Genomic DNA, 21944 nt, shown 5'->3' on the forward strand with positions numbered 1-21944 from the left:
TTTGATAAGCCTTTGGAGTTCTGTATCCACATGGTGCTGCACCAGGTTGGTACACCCTGGTTTTCCAGTGAACATGCCCCCAACCTACTGTAACACTGTTCGGATTTCTCAAACCTGGGTAGGGGATAGCTGCTGGGACATTGCTACACCTTCCACTGGGGTGCCAGTCTGAGCCTCACTGAAGAGATCAGTCACCAGATCCCCCCTCAGACTCCTTCTACCATCCATTGCAAATACTCAGCACAAGGGCCTCTCTATCATGGTAAGGTTTCACCATGTTAACATGGTACAGTTTGTGTCCCTGCCTCCTGCCTAACAGTTCTACTATGTAGTTAACATCACTGACCTTCCTTACCACTTTGTAGAGTCCCTCCCAAGCTGCTTGCAGCTTGTTATGTCTGACAGGAATGAGAAACATAATCTACTACCCCACAATATACTCTGTAGCTCAAGCATTCCTGCCATACCAGATATTTTTCTGCTGTTGGGCTTCTGCCAGGTTCTCTTGGGCCAAGCCCATGATTTCCCTGAGCCTTGTCATGAGGTTTAGGACATATGCCACAACAGACTCCTTGTAGGATTCGCACTCACCCTCCCACTCATCATGAATCAAATCTAGAGGCTCCCTCACCCTATGCCCATACAGAAAATCAAAGTGTGAAAAACCTATGAATTTCTGGGGCATCTCTCTGTAAGAAAACAATAGATGGGGCAGATATTTGTCCCACTCCCTCTTAAACTGGTCTGCAAATGCCTGTAGCATGGTCTTTAGTGTAGAGTTTAAATTCTCCACAAGACCATTAGTCTGGGTGGTGGTAGGGGGTGGTGTTTAGGTGCTTCACCCCACAACATTCCCACAGACAAGGCAGCAGATCTGACATGAAATGGGCACCTCTGTCAGTCAGTATTTCTTTTGGGAAACCTACCCTGCTGAAAATCTCTAACAAAGCATTTGCCACCTTTTCTGCCTCAATGGAGGACAGAGCCACTGCCTCAGGGTGTCTGGTAGTATAATCTACTACCACTAGGATATACTTCTTCCCTGTGGAACTTGGGGTACTTAAAGGCCCCACAATATCCATAGCTACCCTCTGAAATGGCTCCTCAATCACAGAAAACAAAAAGGCACCAAAAGATCTAACTGGAAAGGCCTCCACTTAGACTGTTAGCCTTTGTTTCACATCACCCCACTCATTTGGTGCATAGTGCAGTATTCAGAGTATTAAACCCTTTTCCATCATAGTTTTAAAATCTCTAACATCTGGGACTAGACTACAATCATTGCACTAGGAACTTACCATAAATGTAGACATTGCAGTACATTGACAGTTGCAGTCATCACTCTTGGGAAATCCCGCCCACAGGTAACCCAACTCCTTAGCATAACTCCCACCACGGCATTGTCAGACTTCATCCCACTGCCAAATTAGGGCATCCATAGGAATAGTGCTTCTGTTTTGCTCCTGGTGAGAGTAGGAACAGAGGAACATTACTTCCTAGTCTTTCCAGAGATTACTAATTACCAGAAAACCTGAAATTGCTTCTTAGGAGCCACCTTGATATTAATGCTACTTCTTTGGTTTTGATTAGGAGCAGAGGGGCATTGATTCCTGCTAGTCTCTGACTGGGCAGTGTGTATGGAACATTCTTGACTGGTCTGGTTGCAATTTTGGTGAGAACCTCTTCAAGATCAATGTGTAGCTTGGCTGTCTGTTGCATCCAGCTGCTGTAGGTTTTATTCAGTGTATCTACCAAGAGAAGACTATAGCAAGTGTACTGAACCCATCATCTGGGTTAGTACTACTTCACTGGAAGCAAATTGGCATTAATGCTACTCCTTTCCTTCGGAGCTAAGTGTCATTTTTTTCACATATATGTATATAATTTATTGTTTTTTAAAACAACTTTATTGAATTATCTCTTGTGACATAGAAAAATGTATATTTATATAAAAGTAATCAAACTGTATTAGCAAGTTCACCTTTACAAACATTATACTTCACATATATTGCTACAGTATATATCATATAACCTAAGCAACATTACATAAATTATTCATTTCCTGCCCTTTTTTAAAAACAAGAAACATCTTTATTAAAGCATCACTTGTGACACAGGCAACCATATATTTACTGTATATAACTGAAAAAAAAATGACACAATCCTAGTTTAAAGAATTATACATCACAAACTATACTGACACACTCCCAGTTGCAAACATTATACATCACTTATAATCTACCCAATCACTTTCAGTCAAACATTACATAGCTCATTTAAGTCCTGCCTTAATTTAAACCTCGTTCCTCCCCTGTATGTATTGTTCCCACAATTCCTATTTTTTTCCTATGAAAGTTGCTCCTACCCTTTTCTAAAGATCTCAATTCCAGTTGTTTTATCTCTGCTACTATATTCACTACTTCTAGTATAGCTGGTTTAGATTTTAATTTCTATTTTCTAGTAATTGCTTTTTTGGCAGCTACCATAATTGGACACAATGAGGCCTTACCATATCTAGGCAATTCCGATTCTGTATCATAGCTCAGAAAAGTCATCTCCTTCCTCACACCAATCTGCCCACCCAGCATCTCTGACAGTGCATCCCACAGGGAATCCTTCAAGTCCACCAACTCACCATACTCCCAGAAAATATGTTCCTAATTACGTCTTTCTTCCTCGTCACACCTCCAGCATTTGCTGTCTACCTGAGAAAAATTCTCTGGAGTCTACTTGGGGTATAAAACTATCTATGTAAACATTTCCAAACAAAAATCCTAAATCTTCTAGATTTTGTTGCTTATTTGGGACACACACAGATATCCAACCATTGTTTCTTTGTGAATTGCTTATCCAATCTCTCTTTCCAATCCTTTCTAACCTCCTCTGATTAATTCTTATAGTTCTCATGCAATATTTTATATGCTCTACTAAATATTCCTTTTTTATTGGCAGTTTCTGTTCTGGATTCTACTAAAAACTCTATCAGTGCTAGTCTTTGTTTAGGACTCCCCACTTATTTCTTTCTCTTTACCTATACTCGTATCAATCCTTGATAGGTAAGGCAATCTGTAACCTACAGTCCAAATAAATTTTGGCGTCTTCCCATTCTATCATCTTTCCCTCTCTAGTTATTTGCTCCCAATACCTTGGCTCTTTTGCTAGTTTTCTCCAATAAATTTCAGCCCCCTTCTTGCCTAGTGTCTATATCCCTAATTGCAGTCATCCCTATCTGCAGAATCTCCTTTCTCCATTCCCATGTTGGCTTAGTACTTAGGATACTTTCTGCTCCTTTATAGATATAATATTCTGTATGATTATTGTCATTGTCCTTAAAGGGCCCACATCCAAAATCCCAGTCTCTCCTTGTTTCTTGAGCTCCCCCCTATTTCATCATCATCCTATTCCACTTTAAATTATAGTTTTCTGCTTCTGCTATGCATAGGACCCTTAACTGTGTACCTCTGAAATACCCCTTCAAATCTGGTAATCCCAATCCTCCATGTTCTACTGCAGTGGTTTCCAAACTTTTTTGATTCTCGGCTCTCTTGCTGAATCCAGGTTTTCCCAAGCCCACCCCCCCACGGCGTGCATAAAGTGCATATTTCAGGGGTTCCCAAAGTGTGTGCTGTGGCGCCATGGAGAGCCACAGCTTCCTCACAGGGGTGCCACGAACTAATAATCTTAGATCCAAAATAAACCGCGAACAGTTCATGGTTTATTTTGCAGTTAAGCTTAATTAGTTCATGGCGAGTGTGAGTGAATGCAGGAATGAATGAAGAAGTGGCTGTGTGTGTGTGTGTGTGTGTGTGTGTGTGTGTGTGTGTGTGTGTGTGTGTGTGTGTGTGTGTGTGTGTGTGTGTGTGTGTGTGTGTGTGTGTGTGTGTGTGTGTGTGTGTGTGTGCGTGTGTGTGTGTGTGTGTGATTGCGAGAGTGAGAGCGATGTGTGAGTGAATGCAGGTATGAATGATGAAGTGGCTGTGTGTGTGAATGAATGCAGGTATGAATGAGGAAGTGGCTCTGTGTGTGTATGTGTGAGATCGGGTGACTGAGATCAATGTGTGAATGAATGCAGGTATGAATGAAGAAGTGACTGTGTGTGTGTGTGTGTGTGTGTGTGTGTGTGTGTGTGTGTGTATGTGTGAGATCGGAAGAGTGAGAAGGATGTGTGAGTGAATGCAGGTATGAATGAGGAAGTGGCTGTGTGTGTGTGTGTGTGTGTGTGTGTGTGTGTGTGTGTGTGTGTGTGTGTGTGTGTGTGTGTGTGTGAATAAATGCAGGTATGAATGAGGAAGTGGCAGTGTGTGTGTGTGTGTGTGTGTGTGTGTGTGTGTGTGTGTGTGTGTGTGTGTGTGTGTGTGTTAATGAATGCAGGTATGAATGGTGAAGTGGCTGTGTGTGTGTGTATGTGTGAGATTGGGAGACTGAGAGCAATGTGTGAATGAATGCAGGTATGAATGAGGAAGTGGCTCACACATGCAGACACATACACACACACACACACACACACCCACTTCTTCATTCATACCTGCATTCATTCACACATTGCCCTCACTCTCCTGATCTCACACACGTAGACAGCCACTTCCTCATTCATTCCTGCATTCACTCACACATCGCTCTCACTCTCCTGATCTCACACACATGCACAGCCACTTCTTCATTCATTCCTGCATTCACTCACACATTGTTCTCACTCTCCCGATCCCACACACACACACAGCCACTTTTTCATTCATTCCTGCATTCACTCACACATCGCTCTCACTCTCCCAATCTCTCTCACAGACTCAGACTCTTTTGCTTTCATGCATGCATTCACTCACACATGCAGACAGACACAGACACACTCATACAGACATTCACTTACCTGCAATCAGCTGCTAAGCTTCGCGGCTCCCCTGTAACGCATAGGTTGGGAAACTGTGTTCTACTGGAAGAATCAACTTATCCCACTTGATTCTTGCCATCTTCCCCTCCCAGATAAAGTCCTTCAGCTCTTTATTAATTGCTATCCACAACCTCTCCTCTGGTTGATAAAAATATGCCTGACCTGTGTATAAGACTAATGAGATTAAAAAAAACATTTTAACTGCTTATATAATTATCCTTATAACAAAGCCTCCATTTTCTCAGTTTTTGTATTATCTTTTGTTTAGTTTCTTCCCGCATATCCTTAGCTGCCACACCTGAATCATTTTAATCCATAATCCTAAATGCTTCATTTTATAATGTCCCCATAAATATGATATTCCTGAACCAGTTCATGTGTGGGTACATAATTTACCGCTATTGCCTTTGTATTAGCGTCATTAATTTTGTATCCAGAAAAGATCTGAAACTGTCTCAAAGTGTTCCACAACACTGTAATGTCTCTTTCTGGTTTTGTCAGGTATAAAATAATATCATCTACAAATAGAGCCAACTTTTCTTGACTACCATACCAATTATATCCCTGAATTTCTAAGTCCCTTGTTTTCTATGCAAATGGCTCTAAATATAATTCAAATAACAAAGGGGAAAGAGAACACCCCACAAGTAATTAGAGAGGACCCCACCCACTTTAATCTTTGCCTCCGATCCCTCATATATCCTCCTAATCAACCTTATAATTTTTTTCAGGAAATGCACATGCTTACATTTCCCTGCTCATATATTCCCAGCTTACTCTGCCAAATGCTTTCCCTGCATTAAGACCCACCAACAACATTAATGGTATTTTCTTACATTCTGCTTCGCTCTGGATCATAAATGTTCTGTTAATGTTGTCACATATTTTCCACCCATCCACAAAACCACATTGATTCATATCTATCAATTTTGGCATTACTTTTGCTATTATAGACATGAACACTTTATAATCATGGTTTAATATTGAAATGGGTCTGTATGAAGCTGGATTTGATATATCTTTACTCTCTTTAGGTATTACAGCTACCATTGCTTTCTTCCAGGATGTTGGAACTTCTCCTCTTAAAATACTGTTAAACAAAACTTTCCAGATCTTTATCAGTTTTTCCCTCCTAGCTTCCATACTTTCACAGTAATACCATCTATTCCTGGGGACTTTCTTGAAGATTGGTTATACATCACAATTTTTATCTCATCTGCTCCTAGCCTAACAGTAATTGAAAAGAGCTATGTATAATCGATTCCTAGCTGCATGCAGCTTTGTTGATACCAGTACTATCTCCACTACCAGAAAATAGCACACCCAGTAATCAATTGCAGACCTCATAGGCACCATTCCCTCTTCAGCCCACATTAGTAAGCACCCGGAACCATGGATTTGTACTTTCTTACTGCCTCTGTAGCCAGCTTGCTTGAAATGGGCATCCTGAGACAATGTAGCAATTGTTTTATGTTTACTGACAACCACCTACTACTTCATCTAACATAGTGTGGGAGAGATGCTTCTATTTAGTGGTACTGGAGGCAAAAATTACCACATGAAGACACTGCAAATAACAAGAAGGATGAAAGTGCCATGCAAAACTGTGCTAAATTTATCACACACAAATCAGACTAAACACATAGACCTGCATATGCTGAGGTTCTTAAAAGTAACCTACCTAAACTGCAAAGGACTCATAAATATAACTCAAGAAATAAGTAACCTCAACTATCTCACAAACACACAACACAGGCAGGATTCACCTTGAAACATACATCAAAGAGTCACAGTGTCTCAGCTCAAAAGTCTATAAAGCAAACCTCCACACAGTCTTACATCCTAGTGATAGATGACTTCATTGTGAGACACACTGATGTACAACAACAGGCTGTGCAAGGGTCACAAACTCTTGCCTATCAGATGCCAGGATTCAGCACATAATGCAGGCACTCACATCCTTCCACTACAAGTATATATAGGTTCATAGGTTCATAGGTTCATACTAGGCTATCTGCCCTAGGGCATTTATAAGCCTAGCCAGAGTGTGTTTGGCTTTCGCCACCCATTTAATTAATTTTTGCTATGCCCTTTTTGGTTAGTATCTGGTAAGGTACATCTCAAAAAGGAGCATTGTACAATTATGGGCCTGATGACCTGATCTAGATGTGAATCCTTCATGATGGCCTGTACCTCTGAGAAATATATACCGACAAGAGAACCACCTTCCCTCGTCAATGGCCTTGGTGACTGTTTCAAAGATATTTGCCCTTTTGTGGGGAGGGGGAGATTTTTGAAGAACCTGTCAGCTAGGATGTTCAGTGTCATGTGCAATTTTTCTCTGAAGCTGGCCTTAGACGATTTTATGTTATGGTTGGGGTCCACCAGACCGATGTCTGCGGAGTGTGAAATTTGCTTTTAGAGAAGTTTTCACTGTGGTTTTCTGGGCAGGGGGTGGGGGGAATATATGATCAGGTCCAGTATGTTTTCCCTCTTGTGGAGTGGCAAGTTGTTCCAAACTGGAAGGCAGTTTTACTCACTGTTAGTTGCACATGGCACCAACCTGGAGGTGTGGGTATCTTTGATTAATATTTGATACCTCCCTCTCCTTTATCGGTTCAGTCAAGTGTTTGGAAAAGAAAAGTATGAGGTATAACCTGGTAGTGCTGGGGCTCTCTCGGAGCCCTGTCTCTTTTCATGTAGTCCAGGAGAGTCTCAGGGTCATCACACACAGCATGGACATGACAATGACTGAGTCATATTTGTACTTGCCTGGAGTGACCTGAGTGTTTGTGGTTATGTAGCGGATCAGTGCAGCCGAGGCAGCTCACCACCCATGACCTTCTCAGCCTGAGAGGTGGGAGTGGGACGCCAGGTTGCCTGGCCTATAGATACAAGATGTGTTTGGTTTGCTGTTGTGGTAGGTGTATGTGAGACTGGAAATGTAGTGAGTGTGGTTTCCCTCTCCTCCTGACTGTGGTTGTAGTAGTTTGAGAGAGAGAGCCCTCCCTTAGGCTTATGGTTGCATCTCTCTCTCTCATGGATTTTGTTTGTGATGAGGAGGAGAGGGTTGTACAGGTACATGAGATATCACTAGGGATCCACAGAGCGCCGAAAAGCCGCTGCTTTTTGGAAGGATTTAGCATTCGAAATTGTAAACTACCTGTTCTGCCACTTACAGCATACATTTTTTTTTTTTTTTGAGCAGACCGCCCAAACGGCCAATAACTACAAATTCTGGGGCCAACCACCTCTTATGTGGTAGACAGGTTACCTAATGCTTACCACTCCCACTGATATGCGTAAAAAGAGAGAGGACTGGGGTCCTGTCCTAGATCAAATCTGGGGTGGGCTGCAAAAGCCACAGGGAGGGGGGGGGAGAGTTTCAACAGAAGATGGAGGTGAGGAATTTGCAAATTATAAAAAAAAAAAATACATATATCTCTGTATATTTTGCAGAACAGTAAGCAGCTGAAGACAAAAGCAGAAATGAGTGGTGGGGGGGGGGAAGACAGATTCAATTCAACAGAGATGTGAGGCATCACAGTGCAAATTACAAAAAAGAAAAAAATATATATATCTCTGTGTATTTTGCAGAACAGTAAGAAATGAGGGGTGGGGGTTGGGAAGACAGTTTCAACAAAGATGTGAGGAATCAACAAAAAAAAGACAAATGCAGGCTGTTATTAACAGGTCAAATTGAGGGAACCTTGAGTTAAACACACACAACACAAAAAAAAAAAATTATATTAGCTAGAAGACAAGCAAAAAAATGGGGGGGAGGGGGGGAGGGGAAGGAAAAGATGTGAGGAATTTGCAGATAGTCTTGTAAGGCTCTCTCTCAGCACACCGGTTCAATTTAATGCAGGCTGTTATTAAGGTCAAAAAATTGAGGGAACCTTGAGTTAAACAACACAAATTGTAAAGCTCTCAGCACACCACCCAGTTTCAATTTAAATGCAGGGCTGTTATTAACAGGTCAAAATTACTTGAACCTTGAGTTAAACAACACAAAAAACTAGTTATATTAAAATGAGGGGTGAGGGGGGGGGGAGACAGTTTTCAACAAAGATGTGGAATCATAAAACCCAGAAAATATATACTGATCTTGTATATTTGCAGAAAGTAGTAAGACAACAGATATCTAAGCAACAATTTAGCTCTATAATACAGAATAATACAGAAAAAATATACCCAGCTCTATATATTTGCAGATAGTCTTGTAAGGCTCTCTCTCAGCACACCAGTTTCAATTTAAATGCAGCCTTATAACACAGTCATAGTATAAATGGATGTAAATGACATCAGATGTACGTCTCTGGACTACATGAAGAGAGATAAGATAGAGCTCTAAGAATATTTGTCTGAGGAAGGTATGAACCTCGATTTGAGCTGAATTTTACCATCACCAAGGACAATACTGCAATACAAACAAAGGTTTATTGACTTCAAAAATTGTTTTAGCTTCTGGTGTCATTCAAAAGGAGTCCATTACATATATTAGCCTGGGAGGAGATGGTAGGCAGTCGAGCCTGCTTTGCTAGGGATGGCCTTATCCTATCTCCCAAGGCTTTCTTATATTAGCTAAAATCTTGTGTACCCCATAGTCCCTTTTTAGGCAATCTCAGTACTCAAAAACATCCAAAATAACAAAGCAGAATCTGGATAACATAAAGGTTAACACCTTCTGAACACTAGGAGCCTTAACAAAAAATATCCACTCCCTACAAGCACTGCTTACCCTTGAAAACATTGATATATGTATTGTTAGAGAGATCTAATTCAGGTCCATTATGAGCATCCTATTGGTGCAGGGTTTCAATGCCTACCCCATGTTAAGGCCCACCACACTAGAAGAAGGTACTAAAAGTGGTGGTGTCTCCATATTTGTTAATAAATAAATAAATAAATAAATAAATAAATAAATAAAACTTCATCTCCAGACTAGTTAGATAAAATGACATTCTGGAACTCCTCCATGTCCATCATGCCATTAATAAGAACCCTTATGTCATCATGGCTAACTATTGGACCCCGTCTATGTCCTCCTTAGCCCTTAACTCCTATCTAACTAGTATGGAGCCCTCATGCATTAAGCCAAACACCATTCTCCCAGAGGACCAACTACACATGCATTAACTGGTAGACATATACATCCTCTGACATGTATGCCCAGAGATTTCTGGACTTCATCAATTCAAGCTCTCTGGACAAGTTAGTCCATACCCCAACCAGGGGCAACAAAATCCTGGATTTGGTCCTCACCAGTATGGGACAACTCTGCTCCCAAACAATTATAACTCCTCCCTGGTCAAACTGACCCAAAAATCAGTCACATTCACCCTAAATCTGAAGCTGCAAGTGTCATCCAATACCTTGGTTTTCAGAGATTATGGGAAGGCTGATCTACTGAAAGTGAGTGATGAGCTAGTTAAATTCAACATCCCATAATGTCTCATAGTCTTACCACTGCCTGATTCATTTTGAGATAGAGTTTATCTAAGTGCCACACTCGGATCTTGAGTTGGATTTAGGACAAGAATTTAATTTGCCTCATTCTATGTCAGTGCTTAGAAAAACTAGGTGATCCACATAAATGTGTTGCAGCCTGTAATAAGGCATTAACAACCTCAGTGCAGGTTCTTGCCCCATGTTATGCACATCTTGTCCACTTTGTGGCTCATGGGTTATGATTTGACTAACCAGTCTGTTTAAAGCCATGAGTTTAGGTAGTGACAAACCTCTCTTTTGGAGGACAAATTAAGATTGTATAGCCATTATTCTCTTTACACATCATAAATCTCCATTTAAAAGTTGCCTTTTGTATGGGTGTCATTTGGTATTAGGATGAATTTTTCTTGTCTGATTGTAATGACTTTTTTATTTGTCTATAAGCATGCTCACATCAAATATGGTCCTGACAGCATGTCCAGATATGCTGGTTACACCTTATCTGGAGGTTTTAAGTCCTGTACAATATCAGACATCACTTCTTTTCTCAAGTCTGGGATTTTCCTTTCGTCATTAAAGAAGGTATTAGTGAGATCAGGCCTTAATGAGTCTTGAAATCTGATGTTCTGGATAGCTATTGTCCTGTCTCAAGCCTGACATTTTAAGTAAGGTTCTTGAGAAGACTGAATAAGCAAAGACTGAGTCTTCCTTCATGGAACATGGTATTTATAATCCATTTCAGTGTGGATTTCACACTTCGTGTTGTACTAAGACATCCCTCACTAGGTTTTAATGATCTCCTGAAAACATGAGATCAAATGTACTGTTTGATTTTTGTTCTAACTGATCTGTTGATGGAATTTGTGACATTAGAACACTAGAGTCTCTGAAATTACTACAAATGTACTGTGGTCTCTGGAGTAAAGTGGTTTGTCTATTACCTTTCAAGGCTCTCACAGAAGGTTGTTTCTAGAATCAGTTGCTCTGCTTTTGATTTTCTCGATTGTGACATTCCTATGGATCTATTCTAGGCCCTATTTTGTTCACTGTATACATGATTCTTCTGTGAAAAGTCATTCAGAAAAGTAGTTTGTATCACCATTGCTATTTTGATGATACTCAGCTATATATCACATTCTCACAGTACAATATGTCATTTATGATTTCCTAAGCAGATTATCTCATCAATGGATGGTCTATAACAAAATGAAATGTAACACATCTAAGATGGTTACCATGTGCATGCTACATTCAGGGCCTTGATCTCCTCCTATATTATATGCAGGGATGGGGTGCTAGACTTATATTTGAATCTAAGATATACAAGCTTAGGGTCATCCTAAATGACAGACTGACTCTTAAAGATTAGGCATTCAGTGATATTTGCTTCTCATGATAAGGAAATTTGCCTGAATCAAGCAACTATGTGTACCTGAAGACCTGACTGTGGTTATATGTGCTTTGGTTTCCACTGACTACTGTAATTTCCTGTACTTGGGGACCCAAACATAGAACTTTATCTCTTGCAGCTAGTCCATAATTCCACTCACTGAATGTTAAGTAGTGCAGTATATTCTTACGATAGTATGCTGTTTTTCCCAAAGTCTTCAGTGGTTGCCTGCTTGATTTTGTATTACCTACCAAATTCAGGTCCTGATATATTTCAGCATGTATGATTTGTGTCCTTCCTACCTGAAACAACTGCTGTTTTTGGTCAAATGCCTCTGCTTGACAACCCTGAGGCTGTAAGTATGACTCTAGGCACAGGTGGTTTAGTTTATTTATCAGAAGCCTGACACCTTTGGAATCTACTACCTCAATGGCTTCAGAAATTCCTGAGGCTGAGTGGATTCAAGAGGTCCATAAAAGACTTATTTTTCCTGATATAAACACTGCATTAAGCCACACAATATTTCCTTTATTATTTTTTCCTTTTAACCTTTCAAAATCTAATATGTTTATTTTATCTTCATGTTAACTGTTGTCATTGTACAGTGGTTAGTTTATAAGCATTTAAATAAATTTGAACTTGAATTATTTTTTTAGCCCACAACAATGGATCCACTCTCATGCATTCAGCACATCGGGCAACAAGCACCCTTCAGCACTCATTGTTTCCATAACAGGTATGAGTTTTATGGGATCAGGTTGCTAGCCCAATCCCCAACCCTCCTCAGAGTATGCACCATACTCTTACATCTAGGGCCAATTTAGAGTGTCTAATCCACCTACTGCATGTCTTTGGAATGTGGGAGGAAACTGGAGCACCCGAAGGAAACCCACATAAACACAGGGAGTACATGCAGATGGCACCCCAGCCAAGAATCGAACCGGAAAACCTCTTGCTGTGAAGTGACAATACTAACCGCTACACCACTGCACTGTCCACCCACAACACTCTGCTTAGTAAATCCAAGTAATTGCATAGATGGCTTTTCACATAATCCCTTTGTATTTCCAAAAAATAGATGTGAAAGTTGAGGCAAAGAAGGTTGTTTTCTGTGTCAAACATACAAATGGAAAATAGCTGTATTAATTTCACATGTAAAACAGATAGATACGCCCATCCCTGTCTGTCTTTTGTCTGTTGCTTTTCCTCTCTCTCTCTCTCTCTCTCTTTCTCTATTCAGATCATAATCATGAAATCTCCTGCCCACATCATTTAGCCACAGCCCATCCTATGATAAGAAAATAGACGCTTCCTATTTCAGCTACAAACACAGAAATAGCAATTACTTGTGGATACAGAATTCAGAACATCAAGTCAGGTAAGGACTTTTCACATATCCATTTCATGTTTTTGAGAGTCTGAACCTAGAAAGATTTGTTCATTGCAGAGAAACAGAATGCATTCTATGAGCAGTGACAAGATAAAATCTGATGAAAATACATCTTAGAAACAGTGGAACAGATTTTCAGCATTTATTTTTAAAACTGGCAGACTTTGATGGAACTAATTGTTACTGACCTGGAAAATATTTCCTTTCAAAAGTTACACATTTGTATGTGTTTATAATTGTTTCTTTGAGCATCTGATTGTATACATGTATGTATTTCCTCCTATTCACTTCTTTTATCTTACATGCTTTGGTGCATGTTTTTCCTATTTCTTTCTTTTTTCTTTCTTTCTATATTTCTGCAAAAGTTCAATCATAGATTTTAAACAAGTTTCTCTATTTTTTATAGAATGTCTTTTGTACCCCTAGCATTATGTTTTTTTTTCTTTGCTTCACCTTGTCCTACTTCCAGAACCTTGCACCATTTGTCAGACTACAATGAAGCTTCTAAATTTCTGTCAGCTAGTTCTATACACCCTCCAGAAATTTGCAACTTGTCAGTTAAAATCAGGGGTAAAAAAACAAACAATGAACGTTATTGCATATTACAGTTATACTTTATCTTACTTTGAAAATGTTATAATTTTTTATATCCCACTCCATGCAGAAAAGGCAGATGAAATGTTTTTCCCACATTATGAGTGACATCCGCAGCTTTTAGTACACATGCTTGTTGCCTGTTTTCTCTGAGTTTGACAGCAAGGGTTGAAAAGGTGTAGCTGCTTTTAATTTTCAGCAGTTAATCAATCATGCCACTTTTCGAAACTACACTCTGATATCTAATGTTATGCTACTCTATTATTTTATTAATTCCATCACAAAAAATGTAATGTGATTCAGTATTCATCTGTCTGCCATAATAACTTAGTAAGTAACATTAATAATCTGTTTCTACACTTTATTTTGAGAACGCTGGTAATCTGTGTAAATAATATGTTGTAATTCAGTGTTACTAAATTATACTGCTTGGTATGTAGGGTGTACTGAGGGTGTACTCAGCACTGAAATCATGTTACGCATATGATGATATATCAGCTAAAAATAGGCATATTTATTCAAGCAATAAAACCTGTATGAAGAAATAAAAAATGAAAAACAGGTTTTCTTGTGGGAAGCCACTCTTTAAAATAACTGTTACCTTGTTTAAGAGACCTAAGTTGTTTGCATAGTCCTGCCTTTTTAGCACTCAGCAAATTATTTTGTATGTTTGATTTTTTTCTTTTTTTTTTTTTTTGCTTATTTTTTTTTCCTTTGGCCAGAATCACTTTGATGGGGGATGGATGTAAATAAATCAACAATATTGATCATAGCAAAACCCACCTGTTCACTGTACCATCCATAGTAACATACTTTTTAAGTGATTTTTTTTTTTTACTGTGTGCATTCAAATTTGTGTGTGATGTTTCTTGTAAAAAGCACTGGTCACTTTAAATGTTGTTATGGGTGTAACAACCAGTTAATTGATTCAGTCACTACAACTGCAAAAGTATGGGGGTAGTATATTTGGCTATGTGCTCCACCTGTCATAATTTTTATGTGGGGAAAACAACTAGATCCCTTTATAAAAGGATTTATGAACACTGTTTGGCTACTAGAAATAAAGACACTAACAATGCTTTAGCCAAACATGCTCTGGAGTGCTCTAACTTCAAGAAATTTATATTTTTTGTGTTGGATGAAATAGATTTGACTCAATTTGTTACAGAATTCAATAATGCCTTGGAAAACAAGGAGCTCAGATGGCAGGTTTTCCTTAGGGCAGATCATATTCCTGGTCTAAATGAGACCTTAAATGTTAAATGTCTTTTAAATAATACACCTTACTATTAAACAGCTTATTTGACAAATTATAGTAGGCACACATTTGTGTGTGCTATATGCTTTTTGTACATATGTCAAGGGATATATTTCACATTTTACATTTTTGCCTTTAAGAAAATGGTATGTATTAATTAATAATTAGATGAATGGACATTTGATTGGTTTATTTATTAATCAAATTTTGTGTTTAAACCTGACTGATTGGTTTACTGGTCAGTTCTGAAGAAGTTTGTTGTGATTAAAATGAAAGAAAGCTCTTAATTTTTTATCTGTGTGGACAGTCATCATCTTGTCTTTTTTCACATTTTTTTTCTGAAGTTTATTCTGGTTTTCGTGAATTTGGTGTTTTTATAATATAGTTATTACTTAAAGAAGATTATTAACAGGCATTAAAGTCAAAAATCCAGATTCTGATTGGTAGGGCACTCTGGTAAGCCTTGTTGTGATTCATTACATGCTGTCTGCGTAGACGTCAATGAAAATATTTTGTTCAGAATGAAGAGTGAATGTAAAATATCTAGAATTTAATGTGTGACACTGAGCTATAAAAAAGCTGTTTGTAGCTCCAGCTATCTTTTTAATGTGAGTGTATTCTTTTATTCGACACAGTAAGCTGAATAAACAAATGTGTCATTTCCAAAATACTGTTGTCCAGAGCATGTAATACTGTCTTTTTAAATCACTTCTATATATATGAAGTATTAATTTCAGAGCCATTCCAAGTCAGAAGACAGGGGGCTGGATTCAATAAAGCCTACACTAAGTGTACACAATGTGTATTCAATAAAATTCTTATCACATTTTTGTGCTTTCTAGTCACTCAGAAAGATTACATTAAGTGTACATATAGTCTACACTAAAGATTACATTAAGTGTACATATAGTCTACACTAAAGATTACATTAAGTGTACACATAGTCTGCACTTTGTGGTAATCTTTATGAATTCCTGTCAGTATTTAAAGCTGCAAGAATATCAGTAGGAAAACTAAAATTAGAATGGAAGAAGGTGTTCGTTATGTCTGTGTTGTTTCTTCACTCAGAACAGTGTACACTTAGTGTAGGCTTTATTGAATCTAGCCCAGGATGTGACAGCTTGTATAGTGGTAGCCTCTGCTATGTGTATTCATCTGGATCCACTGACCACAATGTATTGTGGAGTAATTAACATAAGAATGACAAACACATGTCTTAAAATGAAATTCAAAACTGTGAATCCTTGACCAGTCGTAATGTAAAAATGAGAAAGAAAGCATGAATATTTCATGAATATTGAACACCTGTTCCATTTTGAACTATATCTAAATAATAAAAAGAAATTGTAAACAGCTGAAAATTAGTTTTTTCAGAGGGACACACTCACTGCAACTATCAGTTTTGCCCTCTGTGCCAACTTTGAGATTATACTCCATTGAAATAAAATGTTTTTAACAAAATCAAACGTGGAATATAAGGGTAGAGGACACAGCCCCAGCAAAAAAGACATCTGCATTTGTTTGATTTAGATTTAAGATATGTAGTTACTTAACTGCCTCATGTTTATTTTATGAATGGATTCATGTCAATACAGTGAAATGCAAACGCATCAAAACTTGATAATAAAAAATAATAAAATGCAGTGAAAATGAAAGACATAGATATCAAAGTACCATACAGAAAAAAGCACACCAGCAAAGGATAACAAACTTGTACCCCAAATAATGAATCAATACAAATGAATCTGCATCTTTTCTAGCAGGGACAATACCTCCATGCAATCCCAAAGGGACTTCAGTCATCTACAACCACCCCCTGCAGAGAACATCACCTATACCCCCTTCCTTATACTGTATATATTAATTCCAGTGTTGCACAATACGTGAAAGTAATTAATTCCCTGAAGTGTTCCATTACTGCACAGTTCATTTTTGGTAACGATTACATCTCTGCTCTTTGTAAATGAAGTGCTTCAGTATGAAGAGCTTTTGATCATCTTAGATCAAAAAGATGATTTCATTGCATTGGGCTTCACTGTATTTGCAAATACCCTAGTAACAAATGCTCTTTTTTATTACATTTTTATTTTCTAATAAATATCTGCAAAAGGTCATACATCTGGAATGCACAAACGTGAATTAGTCTGCTAACAACGATGTTTTGATTAAACCAGTTAATCTTCAAATTAAATAACTGTGTGGCTAACACTACCTAAGAATTTATAACTCAGAATCTTTATTCTCTTTAAGATTTTGTTATGTGAGTGTTATGAAATATTTACTTAATTGTGTACTTTTCATTGATTCATTCATTATTCATTTCATTCTTTCTCTGATTACTCACTTTATCCATTTTCAGTTTGCATGTTACCCATTTCAGGGACAAAGGGAATCTGGAGTCTATTCTGAAAAATGAGCAGAATCCCAGAAAGGATGATACTCTTATCACACAACGCAAACACAGTGGCATACACATCTATGAGCAAGTTTACTGATCTCAGTATGAATGTGACAGAGCTCATTATTAGTAGACTTTATTAGGTGTTCTACGCATCTTTTCAACAATAGCTGTTAAAACTTCAGTCCTTTGAATTGCCAGAATATATAATATGAGCAAATCTTCAAAGAAAAGGCATACTACACCTGCAATCTAAAGAAAACCTGAGGTTTCTTTTCCTCCTACAGTATAGTTTCAATATGGTCTGCTCAGCAGAGACCAGTTCATGCTTTAAAAAACTGACATTTTCTTGCTTTGAAATAAAAGAAAGGAAAGCTCACCTGTTTTTTTTTTTTTTTGTATTTATTTTAAAGTTGAACGTCTCACATAATTTGGCAGTATTTGCCCGCATGACATATCAGACAGAGGACTCTAGTTTTTTCCTACCAGGTACTGCTTACAATCTTACAAAAGCAGTCCTCAGTCTTATTGATTTCTGTAGATGCTATTAAAAACTGCAACATATGGTGACATTTTCTCTATTGCCTTTGTTGCAGACAGGCAGCGAAACAGTATCAGTGCATATGACCAAATCTTCTTAGACAGTGATACAGTTCTTGGCAGTAATCTTTTCTGTAAGGGCTACATCTTTATAGATAATAGTATTTTAGCCTTATGCACAGCACAAATAATAACTGCTCAGTTATCATGCTCCAAGGGTTATGGTTCTGATGAAGTGCACACCTAAATCTGAATCAAAGGAATAAGGATTATGGTTTTGATGTACTGAGCACCTGAATCTCAAACAAATGAGTAAAGTGATATGCACACAGCACAGATTCAATTTGTAGACCCTGAATTAGATGTTGTATACCATCATTTCATTGACTGACATAATCCTAAAGAGTGTGTTTTCACTGTAAAAATACAGACAGTACTATTGTAGTCTTACACACAGCTCAGAGAACAATTCCTACTCTGTTGTGCTCAAGGATTGTAGTTTTAATGAATTATCACTATGCTACAGTGTAACAAATCAAGAGCATAGTGCTCCAACAGCAGAAGCTGTATTTCAAGAAGACAGTTATACCTCAGTAAAAAAATCTCATAACACCACAAATTGAAGAATAGAAGTTTGTGCCTATTTTGATACATAATAAAAGGAAGGTGCTGCACTGTAAAGGATGAGATAATAGGACATAAGTTATAAAAAATAACTTTGGGGTAAATATATTACATTTCTATTTCTACAACATTCAAAAAAAAAAAAAAAAAGAATGTGTCCATTGCAGGTGCTGGGAAATAGCAGAATTAGTTTGCACATCCCTTCCTTACAAGTTGCTGAAAGTAACAGCTTGCAGTCACAGATGATCAAACAAGGCTCATTCACTACAGTGACAGTGTGGAGGAAGGTTTACCAATACTTGCAGGGTTACATACTGGCATCCTTACAAAAGGCTGCAATTTCCCTACTTTCTTTTGTTGAAGGGGTATAACTGCTATGAATTGCCCAAATTAATCTCTAAGATAAACACATAGAGTCATTCAGGAAAAAATGCAAGCAGTCATGTCCAAGAAGGTGTAAAACTCCACTGCCAATCATGAGGGGACAGGTGATCCACTGTGGCGACCCCTAACTGGGAAAAAGCCGAAAGAAAAAGAAGAAGTCATGTCCAAGAAGGTAACTATGATATGTGTGACCTGCACTGGTGCTTGCATTCTATGTCACCATGGAGAAAACAAAACATCACTTCCTTATGTATAGCATGACACATAAATGAGGACTTGAAAAGGATTCTAGGAACAATACACAAATCAGTAAAGCAAGATGAAGTTAATATGACTAGTCCCATGACTGCCATTATGAGGGAAATTATAATAAATATTATTAGAAGCACATAGAGTGACTCTGATCCATTAAAATAGTTCAGAATACAAAAGTAACAATGGAAAATCATATTTTCTGAGTTGAAAGGTGGTTTTATTTTAAGTTATTTTGACATTTTAAATGGGTTGCAAGCTGCTTACTTCAGTGGTCCTGACATTTAAGACCATTGTTTTAATTATAAATAATATTGCTAGCAGTTACAGGTAATGCGAGATTTGACTACTCAAGCTGGGCATATCTCTTGACTTCTCATACAACACAGTATTGTCTGCATAAAGCAGCAAAGCAGCAAGATAGCTCAGACGCAATTTCCTGACATATTTGCTACAGAGGAAGAGGGGGAAAAAATTAGCATTTTTTTTTCTGGGGTACTGTTTTGTATAGGACATTTTTCAGATCAAGCTTATACCCATATGAGAGTTTGTACAATATGCACTAGTCAGAGATTTGGCATGAATATATTACAGATGACAAGCCTGAAAATGAATTAAGAGCAGATGGTATCTTACTAAAGATGACTCTTTAGAAAAGATTTAAATACTGCATTGATTAGTATAACTGTAGCAAATTATAAAAGCTTCCTCTTCATGCATTTCCCAGTCCTAAATTCATGATTATAACCATTATGTCGATAATGTTGCCTGATATAATCTTGGAAATTTTAAAACACAAATAAGTGAGATAGGCCATTATTTTCTGTTTTGTTATTTTTTTTTACTCTGCTGATTCATATATTTTGATTCTGAATAGGTGGACTGGTCCAGAAAGAGTATCATGTAACCACAATGTGGGAGTTGGTACAATTCAATTTCCCTGATCCCAGCTACCAGAATTTACAACTCCTGGACTGTTTTTATATCTATCCACTCCACTGTGAAACTGCACTTCTCTGGACCATTTTTCACCTTGCAGAACCTTTCTCTTTTTGTGCAAATGTAGGGTTAGTATATATGAGTAAGCAAGGGCTGAGGAGAAGGTTAGCGGGAGTAGTGCCCTCTCTCAGAAACTGCTTTGTTAGCAACATCATCAACAATTTTGGTTGGTTTGCTTTTTTGAAAAGGTCGGTATGTCCATCTTGCTGTTGGGGAAGAGGTTATGCTTTGGAATCTCTTCACAGATCCATAAGAATAATCTACTGGTAGACAAAGATTGAATTCTTGAACATCATTTGCCCAACAGGCTGAGGATATCAGAGCTCTGCCTCAGGAAATCACTCTCAGTAAGTTGTACCAGCAGTGATGCCTTTTTCTGAGGTAATTTCCCCCTCTTCAAGCTCTTATATATATATATATATATATATATATATATATATATATATATAAAACTTGGGGGGGGGACTTGAGCCTTCAAAAAACATTTTAAAAAGTGTTTTCTTGGTCATTCTTTCAGGGAATGAAGTTCAAGGATTATGATCACTGGCAGGTTGAATTTTTTCCACTCATAGTGGTGCAAGTGGTCCATACAATACAGAGTCAGCACAACGTAAGCAGAATGATTTCTGATTACATGGCTTCAGTAGAAATATAAACATGACTATACTTCAAGTTAAGAGGTATAATGTAAACAAGTTACAAGTATGAACTTTAATACCCTATGATCAAAAATGTCATACTACCTCTACAGCTTTGGCTTGCTGACATCTGCAAGACAAGACACTGCTTTACCAAGGAGTCAAGTTTTTAGGAGTAGAGATCACTAGTGCTGTCTGCAGAAACTACTTGTGTGAAATATTAGTTGGAGTTCATTGTTCACTAATGCTCAATACATATAGTTTTCAGCACTGAACCAGTAGTGAGTTACCTTGATTTGGAATGGCAGTTGTCTTCACGATCATTGTAATATTTCCATCAAATAATGCAACATCACTTTGATGTTCTGCCAAAAGCTGTGCTGACATCAATCAGTATAGACATTTTATTGCTAGCCTTTAAGATGAACTTTGGCTTTAGAGTCAATAAAAAAAAAAGAAAAAAAAACTCCTTACAACTTTAACAAGCATAGCAACACCAGTACACACAAAAATAAAAAAAACAGGAGTAAGTAGTTAAGAACTGCACAGTATATTCATCTGATGCCAGTACGTGTAGAGCATTCTTTGTGTGGAAGATTCTCTCAAGTGGCAAGTACTAAGACTTTTTGTTGGCTGTTTGGTTATAATAGCTCTTGAGTTCTGTTTTCTCTTGTATTTTCTTCTTACTCAGCATAAAGGGGTCCCCTTCATTATGGCTGCTGTGCTGTAGGATAATGTTCTTGGTAAGCAGACATTCAGTTGATACTAAAGTGAACAGTAGTACTATTTCATGTTTGTTTACTAAATCAGCAAGCAAAAGCTACAGATAGATTTTATTCTTTAACAGCATGGAACTAATATTTGCAGACTTGGGATTCACTGAAAGAAGAAAATGTGCCTTTTCAATGACTTGTCATTAAAAGGCAAGTCACTCTGAAACCTTCATTAGTTAACATCATAATGACCACAATCTCCCAAAAACAAGCTATTTTGATCCATGGCCTTGATATAGTCAATATTGGCTATAGTAGTATCTGTGCTTATAAAGTTTAATATTAAAAATCTAAAACCAATCACGAAACCAAAGCTAAAATCAAGCTGCTTTAATAAAATCCAAGACAAATCCACGATAAATCAA

The 21944-nt window shown here is 37.8% G+C and overlaps 1 protein-coding gene across 1 annotated transcript in view; it reads left to right on the forward strand.

Moving 5' to 3' along the window:
• Positions 1 to 13035: 13035 nt before the first annotated feature.
• The window catches only part of CNFN (cornifelin), a 155057-nt gene continuing 146148 nt past the window's right edge, over positions 13036 to 21944 (forward strand). The window contains exon 1 of the mRNA XM_044079060.1: positions 13036 to 13107. The gene's annotated coding sequence lies outside the window, so the exon portion shown is untranslated. The remainder of the gene's footprint in view (positions 13108 to 21944) is intronic.

The sequence above is a fragment of the Protopterus annectens genome, chromosome 8.part0 (genome assembly GCF_019279795.1).
Source record: "Protopterus annectens isolate FY-2018-M chromosome 8.part0, PAN1.0, whole genome shotgun sequence".
NCBI classification, from domain to species: Eukaryota; Metazoa; Chordata; order Ceratodontiformes; family Protopteridae; genus Protopterus; species Protopterus annectens.